Below are 10,679 nucleotides of genomic sequence, written 5' to 3'. Positions count from 1 at the left end.
ATTTGTCCGCAGGGGGGGGGGGGGCTAAGCCACAGTGTAGTAGATCAGGTCCAGTTCATCATCATCGAGATGACATAGTAAGCAAAGGAATTTCGAGTTGTCATCAGCGACGCCATGTAGCTGCAGGACATGGCCAACCAAGGCAAACCATGTGACTGGGTGGTTATTAGGCTTTTTTTTTTAGTCCACTAACATTCTTGTTGTTTCACTAAGAAGTACCATTATTCATTGTATTTGTTGCACTGTGGCTGCTCCATTGTTTTTCAACACTAAACATACAGCTTTCAACTAAGCTTGCTCATCATCTCTTAATATCTGTTTCTGTTATGCCACAAGGTTTTACCACCACCTGAACATCAGAGACAGGTTGTCACTCACTTTCCTGGATGATGGAAATATTGATATCTCCAGGTATGACACTCCAGTAAAGCTGGAGATCAGCAGCACAGAAATAATATTCACAAGACGGCATTACCTATGGGGTATCATTCTGTCTTTCTATACCTACTCCATCACACTCCTTTCCTGTGAAACCAAAACCAAAAAGAAAAACTGCCGGAAAGCTTCTGAGTGAGTTCCAGTTCATTATGGTCATTTTGTGAAGTGTATATGGAAGGAACTATGTCATCCGTCTCTTTTTGGTACATATACTCTCACAATTTTAACAGCAAAATTATCTGTGATACATAATGCCTCCCTTGTAGTGTTTACCATTGTAAGTTTGATGTGAATCTCCATAAAGCCTACTGAATGATACTAGCTGCTCTTCTTTGGATCTTCTTTATCTCTTTAATTAATACTACCTAGTAAGGGCATATATACAGGAATGGGTCAAACAAGTGTTTTATAAACTTCTTCTTTTTTGGATAACTTACATGTTCTTATGATTCCTCTAATAATAATTTTCAGCACAGCATCTTCTTTTCCTCCACAACTAGTTTTATGTGATCTTTCCACTTTAGGTTGCTCAGCATAGTTACACTAAAGTTTCTTATTCATTACTGTATCCAGTGATTTACTTATTCTGGTACAGTATGTTACATTTTTTACACTGAGAATCCACTAGCAATCCCTACACATATTATTGATATTCTGCATGTTTTCCTGCATTCTGATATAGTTCTTTGGCTTTGTAACTATCCTACAGATAACAGAATCATCTCAAAACAGTCTCACATAGCATCCAATGTCATCCTCCTCATCACTTGCATTCACTGCAAACAGTTATAGTTCTGTAACACTACCTTGCTGTACTATCAAAATACTTCTACGTCAGTCAGTTTCAAACCCTTAAGAATGATGGTAAGTTCTATCTGGTAGGAAGTATTGTATCCAGTCACAAATCTTTTCCAATACTCAATAAGCTAGTACTTAGTTCAATAGAACAGTACAGAACCGTATAAAATGCCTTGAAGAGACAATGAAAAATAGCATCAGCCACAGTGCCATTTCATTGATGCATAACAAGAACAGTGGCAGCCAAGATTAACCATACTCCTTTTAAATGTTTTGTTGTTCTGGAAGAATTCCCTAGTTTTGTGCTTTTTTAGTGTGCAACCATCTTTGTTTCTATAGTGAACACAACATGTAACTTTCAATGGATTTTAAGTCTGTGTCAGAGATAGGTAGATAGATAGACAGATATATAGATACAGAGAGAGAGAGAGAGAGGCAGAGACAGAGAGAATTCTAGTTGCCAGCAAATACAATCATTTACATGCATGCTTGAAATCATCCACTGCTGTGCCTTTCAGGAAATGCAGAACATCTTCTAACATACTATGAATTCCTTTATAGATGAATTCACTTCTCATTAATAGTGTGCAGTGAAGTAATCTCTAATGGAGGTTATTGCTCTTAGAAAATTTAATATTGTGTAACTTACTATAATTTGTAATTTTCTGCATTGGAAAATTTATGTAGACCATTTGTCAATGTTCACAGTGTCAATTTTGAAAGTTTAGTCTTTAATGATAGTTGCATTTTGTTACTTACCAACTTGCACTTGTTAGTAACTACTACAGCTTTTTGCTTATGAGGGTGCTTTGAAAAGTTCTCGGACTCACCACGAGAGGTCAGCGCTAGCACAGCGAGTTGTTCATGTGATATTAATTGGACTGTTGCCTGTAAACACATGTCACGTCAGTGCTCTTGGAAGAGAGCTGTGGTGGGGACGTGGCTCTGTTGTTGTTCTTGTGTAGCGATTTGCAGAGATGGAAAAAACTGAGATTCGAGCAGTGATTAAGTACTTTGTAAAGAAAGGTATGAAAGCAAAGGACATTGATGCCGATTTCCAGAATACACTGGGGGCTCTGCTCCTTCATATACAACTGGTGCCAAGTGGACCAATGAATTTAAATTTGGTTGGGAGAGCTTGGATGATGATCTGTGCAGTGGTCAGCCAAGATGTGTCACTACTCCAGAAATCATTGCAAAAGTGCAAAAAATGGTCATGGAGGATCACCAATTGAAAGTATATGAAACTGCCCACGCTTGCCAGATGTCATCTGAACGGTATATCACATTTTAACTGAAGAATTAGAAATGAAAATATTATCTGCAAGATGGGTGCCGCGACTCTTGATGCTGGATCAAAAATGTATGACAATGGACATGTCAGAACAATGTTTGGCCCATTTTAGGAGAAACGAACAAGATTTTATGCACCTGTTTGTGACCACAGATGAAACTTGGGTGCACTACTATACCTCAGAGACAAAACAACAGTCAAAGCAGTGGAAACATGCTGATTCTCTGCCACCAAAGAAAGCACAGACAATATTCCTTCAGCGGGAAAGGTCATGGCTCAGTGTTGTGGGATGCAAAGGGGATTCTGTTTGTAGATTATCTGCCCACTGGGCAAACAATTACTGGAGAATACTATACTAACCTCCTGGACAAATTGCAACAAAAAATATGCGAAAAAGGCCAGGATTAGCAAGGAAGAAAGTCATCTTCCATCAAGACAATGCACACCCACACACATGTGCCATCACCATGGTAAAATTAGGCAAACTCAGGTAAGAATTGTTGCCACATCCACCTTATGCACCTGATATGGCTCTGTCAGACTTCCAACTCTTCACAAAACGAAAAATTTTTCTTAGTGGAGAAAGATTCACTTCAAACAAATAATTGATAGCAGGAGTTGACAACTATTTTTCAGGCCTGGAGGAAACTCATTTTCGAGATGGGATCAAGACACTGGAACATCGATGGACCAACTGCATTAATCTACAAGGAGACAACATTGAAAAATAAAAAAAGTTTCAGTGATGTAAGTACTTTTTTCTATTCTGTTCTGAGACCTTTTCAAACCACTCTCTTACTTTTCCAGAAAAGTGTCTCACTCACAGGTGACTGATGTATGGCACATATAAATATGCAACAGAAAACTATTTGTACTAGCTTTTGCTCTTTCTCTAGTCACGTACAAAAACACACCAACACCAAAATGCATTTTCCTGGCGTGTGTGTGTGTGTCTGCATGGTTGTATTTGTGTGAATGTGTGTACTTCCATTAGAGAAAGAGCAAAAGCTCAAAAGTTAGTATAAATACTTTCCACTCCATGTTTCTATGCACCACACAAATTAGCTGCAGATGAGTGATTGCCTTTCCTTTATTTAAGGCATAATATTGATATCTGCAGTTTGTGCTACAGTTTAAGGGAGAAATCATTCTGTCAAAGATTTCCTCTGTTAACAACTGTAAAGGGTGTTAATTACGTACCTCTGCCAGCATTCGGTCTGTAATACACAGGACTGAAGTGCTGAAAGTGCAGTGTACCACATCACAGGGTCAAAGTGTTGAAGGTGCAGTGTACCACGGATTTTGTGTTTTTTACAGTTATATGTTGCGAGCACAATTACAAAACCTGGTAATCTATCTGTCTCTTCAAAAACTGGAAGACCTTTCACAAAACCCAATTAAATTTAAATCATACATAAAGGATGTCTGTGGCACCAAGAGTGGTGTCCAAAATCCTGTATGTATGACACAAGAAGTGAAACTGATGAGTAAAGTGAAAGCAAAAATGCTTACATCAATTTTTAAAGGTTGCCTTTACAAAGGAAAATGCAAGATAACCGCCTCACTTCAATTCTCAGAACCTAGTCTAGATTAGTGAAACAAATATCAATGTCTGTTGCATTATGAAACAGCTGAAATGACTAAAACTGAACAAAACTGTGTGGTCCGATGGAATCCTATCAGATCCTACACAGAACTTGCAACTGAATTAGCCTCTAACCATAATATACTGTAGAGCCCTTGAAACCAAAACTGAGGTCAGAACTGGAAGAAAGCACAGTTCACACTTACCTACAAGGTGGGCAGCAGAAGAGATCCTCAAAACTCTCATCCAGTGTCTTTGACTTCTATCTGTTGTAGAATCTTATAACACAATAAAATTTGCTTGAGCTTCCAGCCATGTCAAGTGATTAAAAATGATGAGCTCTCATAAAGGCAGTCAGTGGCACCAAAATCGGTGTTCAAAAACTTACGTATGATACAAGAAGTGAAACTGATGGATAAAGTGCTTAAAATTAAACACTTAGTACTAATTATTACATACTGTCAAAAATTCCTGTACAGATTAGAAAAAACTATTCAAAAGATGAGTTTCAGCTGTTTTTTGAATTTAGTCATATCCCCAATGACTGATTTAACATGAAATGGAAGTTTATTGTATACTTTTAGGCTTGACTAATGCACTCCTTTCTGTACCATGCTGAGATTTTTTTATATATTTGTGAATATCATGTTTACTTCTTGTATCACTGTTTGTTTTGTAAATTGCATCATTACTGTTCACAAAGAACATTAGTGAAAAAATGTACTGAGGAGGTGAGGATCCCAAGCTGTTTCAATAAGTTATATATGATGTCATGTGTCATAAGTGAATGGAAATATCCTAGGTATGCAGCTTTAATTGTTTCCAAGTCACAAACAGATGAAATTGAGCAAATGGCAAATGCTCCTGAATTCAGTCTGTTACATAGATCGTTGATATGAACTGATTAATGAATAAACATTGAGATGTAGGCTCCAAAATCTGGCCAAAGTTTAACACCCAGAATGTTTTCATCAAATCTGCAGGTACATATACACACAGCGCCAAAGAAACTGGTGTAGGTACACATATTCAGAAAGAGATATGAGTAAATAGACAGAATACTGTGCTGCAGTCGGCAACGCCTATTTAAGACGACAAGTGTCAGGTGCAGTTGTTAGATTGGTTAGTGCTGCTACAATGGCAGGTTATCAAGATTTAAGTGAGTCTGAACATGGTGTTACAGTCAGTGCATGAGCAATGGGACACAGCATCTCTGAGGAAGAGATGAAGTGGGGATTTTCCTGTATGACCATTTCACGAGTGTACCATGAATATCAGGAACCTGGTAAAACATCAAGTCTCCGACACTGCTGCTGCCCGAAAAAGATCCTGCAAGAGCGGGACAAATGATGAATGAAGAGAATCGTTCAACATGACAGAAGTGCAACCCTTCTACAAATTGCTGTAGATTTCAATGCTGGGCCATCAACTAGTGTCAGCGTGTGAATCGTTCAATGTAACATCATCGATATGGGCTTTTGGACTCGAAGGCCCTGTCGTGTACCCTCGATGACTGCACGACACAAAGCTTTACAGCTCGCCTGGGCCTGTCAGCAGCAAAATTGGACTGTTGATGACTGGAAACATGTCACCTGCTCACACAAATCTCATTTCATATTGTATCGAGTGGATGAACGCGTACAGTTCTGGAGACATCATGATTCCATGGACCCTGCATGTCACCAGGGCACTGTTCAAGCTGGTGGAGGCTCTGTAATGGTGTGGGGCATATGCAGTTGGAGTGATAACCGCCCCCTGATATGTCTACATATGACTCTGACATGTATGTAAGCATCCTGACTGGTCACCTGCATCCATTAATGAACATTGTGCATTCCAATGGACTTTGACAATTCCAGTAGGACAATTCGATACCCTACAAGTTCACAATTGCTACAGAGAGGCTCCACGAACACTCCCAGACATGAATGTTACTGAGAATATACGGGATGCCTTGCAACATGCTGTTCATAAGAGATCTCCACCGCCATGTACTTTTACGGATTTGTGGACAGTCCTGCAGCATTCATGGTGTCAATTCCCGCCGGCACTACTTCAGACATCGGTCAAGTCCATGCCACATCATGCTGCGACACTTCTGTGTGCTCGTGGATTCCCTACACAATGTTAGGCAGGTGTACCAGTTTCTTCGGCTCTTCAGTGTATTTTGACAGAGAAGTACAGAGGCTCTTGTACATAAAGCATAAGAAGATATCATTGTTGCGACATTTTAGCAATTCTTCGCTGAATCCATCCATAAAATTATGGTGGATGGATGTATGGACATGTTTGTATGGATGCATGACACCAGTTGGAGACGAGTGTCGGTAAAATACATAAAACAGGAGTATAAAACAGCACGGAAACTGAAAGTAAAACATCGCTGCCTTGTGGCTGGCGTACACAGCAACTTTGCAATATGGCTGGTCAATGTTGCTGATGTGGCAGGTAGTTGCTGATGTATAGGCGAGGGTATGTCAGAGTTGTCCACCAAGGGTAGAGAATATTTCATATTGCAGGGCAATGTCTAATGTCTGTAAGTCTGTAAGTGCTCCCCTCTCGCTCACACTCCTCTCACCAAAAGAGTTGCAGTTATGAGTGTGAGCCTTCGACCATAGATATTGTCGAAGGTGTGAGCGCAAACAGCAAGATCTTAGTGATTTCTTCTTGTGAGCTCTTTGTGTACAGCAGTGTCGAAAGTAATGTGTACGAATAGGGCAATTTGAGAAAGGATATTTGACAAGTTTTTACTGATGAGCTTGGAATCAAGCTTCATGAATCATACAAAATGTCTTTCAACCCACGCCAAATGTGAGGCAGAAAAGCTACATAGGAACAGTGGAAATGCAGATGGCTTTTCATCCACATGGCTTGTATTTAATACCACGTGTTTCAAACTATCTCGAGGCGTGCCTTAAGCAGGAAATAATAATAACAACAGTGGTGTATGCTGGTAAATACAAATAATAAATATTGTACCAGTATTCCTATTTCAAACATCCTGTACCTAAGTGAAATACTTGAGTCCTACCAAAGTATTGCTTACCATACTGTTGCTACTAAGAGACTTATTGACGAACAGTGAATTTGAAAGAGGTATAGTAAAGTACATGTATATTAAACTTGCGTATGATTCACCAGTAGCTAAAACTCGATGTGTGATCGCCAACCGGGTTGCTGTGGTATATTCTCTGTGTACGGTATCAGTTTCAGCAATCCTTGGACTAATTGCTTGTATCAGATAGACCTACTCAAAATCGTATTTTGACATTCTGGTAAACCTGGAAAATGTATGCATCCTGCACCAGTTCACGAGTTACATTTTGTTAAGTATTCTGCTTACTTAAAAAAGAAGGCATCGACAAAGCTCAATTTCTCTTGTTCTTCCTAACTTTATTCCGTCTGTGGTGTAAATGCCGAAGAACTGCACTCGCTTCCACTACCTCACGTTCATCCATTTTTTTGGCAGCAGTATTAACACTTACGCAGTGTTCGATTTGTGCTTTTACCAGTGTGTGTGTGTGTGGGGGGGGGGGGGGGATGTCTTAGGGAGTTAGTACAATTATATGTGTAACTAGCTTGGACCGTGGCGTTACCCATGGTTAAACAGTTATTTATAAATAGATGTTAATGCCGAAACTCACTATTCACGCGTAAGCACTATCAGAAAAGCCATCTCTTGCTAGATCTTTAAAAGTACATTATAGGTAAAGTTTATTTACAAAATCATTTACATACAGATATACAAGGGGAATTTAAAAAGTAAAGGCACATTTGTGAAAAGCTGTACTTATTCTGATGATAGAAAACTGAAACATGCGTTATTTTTCTACGTAACCTCCCTGGATTTCAATGCAGTTTTCCCTACGTTTTACAAGTTTTTTTATTTCATCAGAAAATATGTTTATCGGTTGCATCTGTAACCAATTTTGCACCGCAGTAATGATGTCATCACCACCACTTTCAAATCTTCTTCCCTGTAGTGCTTCCGTTAAGGGTCCAAACATGTGAAAATCACTTGGAGCCAGGTCTGTACTGTATGGTGGATGTTCCAGCACCTCGAATATCAACTCCTTTATTGCGTCGGCTGTCAGTCTGGCAGAATGTGGGCGAGCATTATCTTGCCTCAGGATGACACATCTTCACAGTTTTCCACGACGTTTGGATCTGATTGCAGGTTTTAGTTTCGTACGCAACACATCACATCCACCATACAATACAGACCTTGCTCTAAAGCCGCGTTTATGCTGGGGCGACGTCTTGCAACATTGTGGCATGCTACGGAAATGTGGCGTGCGTCGTCTTGTCGTTTAGTTCTAAATGTTTTAAAGTGCTTACCTACTACATAACACTTTTTCAAAATTAATAAGCAAACATATTAATAGTAAGACTGTATTAAAAACTTTCAGTGTTCGGCTCAACAAAAACTAAAACCAGTGGAGGTGATGGTCTGATGCAAGGGGGGGGGGGGGGGGGGGGGAGGGAAATCCTCCCTATCCCCCCCTGCAAATTGCACACTGCACTTATGGCATGAAAATGTAATGCTGCAAACAATGCCAGGCAGCAGTTGCCGGTAATGTACGTGAGGTTGCAATTTGTGTGGCCTCAATGTTGCTGGACAACATAGCAGAGATATATTCTCGACACTATGCAATTTATATGGCCTGTGGCAACATATATCTACAGGGTGACTCACGAAGATATTGCATATTTTAATATGTCGTTCCACAAATAAAACTAAAGAAAAAAGTTTATATGCAATGAGGTCCGCAAATGTTTAGTTACAAAGCCACGGCTAATAAAAGATCTTGCCTGAAAATTAGCAACTACACTAATATGAAGCCATTGCGAAACTGTACGAGGTTAAAGTAAAACACGATTTCTATTTATTTTGTTGTTACTGATCTGGTGAATCTAATAAAACATGTCCCAGACGTCTACCTGCAGTAGTTTACCAGAACTTCCAGAGAAGTACTTCAGTAAAATTTTTAATTTAATAACTACTTTGCCCAATTTGTTTGTTTAAATTCCAGACAATTGCACAAAGTTTTCAACAGAAGTTGTAGAGAATTTAATTTTGGAAAAATGATAGTAATAACATTAACTGAAACTGTATGAATGTGTCAGTATTTCATAAATAATCTACAAACTACAACAGTTACTATGTGGTTTCACTTAAATACACTGTTGTTATTATGTTCTTTCACTGAACAATACAGGAAACTGACTCGTTTCAAGGTTAGGAAACTCGTGAAACAACTCACTAACGGTTGCCAACAATAACATAAACCTTTCTTGTTATTTGTTATTGTTATTTATTGAGCATCCATTTTATCATATACAATGATACAGGAGTTGTCATGTTACATTATATGAGTTTGTAATTATACAGTAAATTAATAACATAGGCCTACAGTGGTAAAACATATATAAATATATATCTCGTGCAGCGTATAATATAGAATAACAAAACAAACAATAATTAATTATTTGTAGTGCATACTATTTCCATACATTTGTTTTTCAGATATGACTTATCATTCTCAATGACCACTATAGTAGAGGATAACAGAACAAACAATAATTAATTAATTAAAGTGTGTACAGGCAGACTATTTTCATACATTTGTTCAAATATGAATTATCATTATCATTGGCCACTTTGAATAACAGAACAAACAGTGTGTACAGGCAGATTATTTTCATACATTTGTTCAAATATGAATTAGGCCTATCATTATCATTGACCACTACGTCACTATGTTCTGAAAATCCATGTACTCCGTAACACTGTAAAAACCTACTCTTAATAACATTTTTAAGCACATTTTTAAAAATGTAAAACTTCTATCTTTTTGATGCTTAAGGGAAGAGCACTGAAAAGGATTTTGGGTGATATATTGCAATTTTGTGATATTGGGCAGTTTTGTGTGTTCCTCTGTGGAAATCATTCCTGTGTCTTGTCGGGTAGTCATGGCACTCACTATTTAAAGAAGAAAGCTGGGGGTGAGATTTGAAAAAGCAGATACTTTCGTAGATATATAAAGATGGAAGCGACGTTATTTGAAATTCTACATTCTTAATGGAAAGTAAACAAATTTACTGGTACCATATAATAAACTTTGCTCCCTGAATGTTCTGGAATACTACTGCAGATAAACGCCTGGCACATGTTTGACTAGATTCACCAGACCAATAACAACAATATAAATGGAAATCGTGCTTTACTTCAACCTCATACAGTTTTGCGATGGATTCATATTAGCGAAGTTGTTAAATTTTAGGCAAAATTTTTTATCAGCCGTAACTCTATAACTAAGCATTTGCGGACCTATCTTTTTATGAACTTTTTTATTTATTTTTACTTATAGAATAAAATATAAAAATATTTGTGTATCTTCGTGAATCACCCTGTATATGGCGCTGGATTGGGCACTAGTGATGCCACAGCCGATAGCACAGCTATTAAAGGTGGAAGGAGAAGCAACACACACATAACGGCGTTAAGTATACAGCACATGTCGAGCACGTTATCGACTTTACTCCGTACACTCATAAACGAAC

The sequence above is a fragment of the Schistocerca nitens genome, chromosome 1 (genome assembly GCF_023898315.1).
Source record: "Schistocerca nitens isolate TAMUIC-IGC-003100 chromosome 1, iqSchNite1.1, whole genome shotgun sequence".
Classification (NCBI taxonomy): Eukaryota; Metazoa; Arthropoda; class Insecta; order Orthoptera; family Acrididae; genus Schistocerca; species Schistocerca nitens.
The sequence above is the reverse complement of the archived record's forward strand: the minus strand, read 5'-3'. Positions refer to the sequence as shown.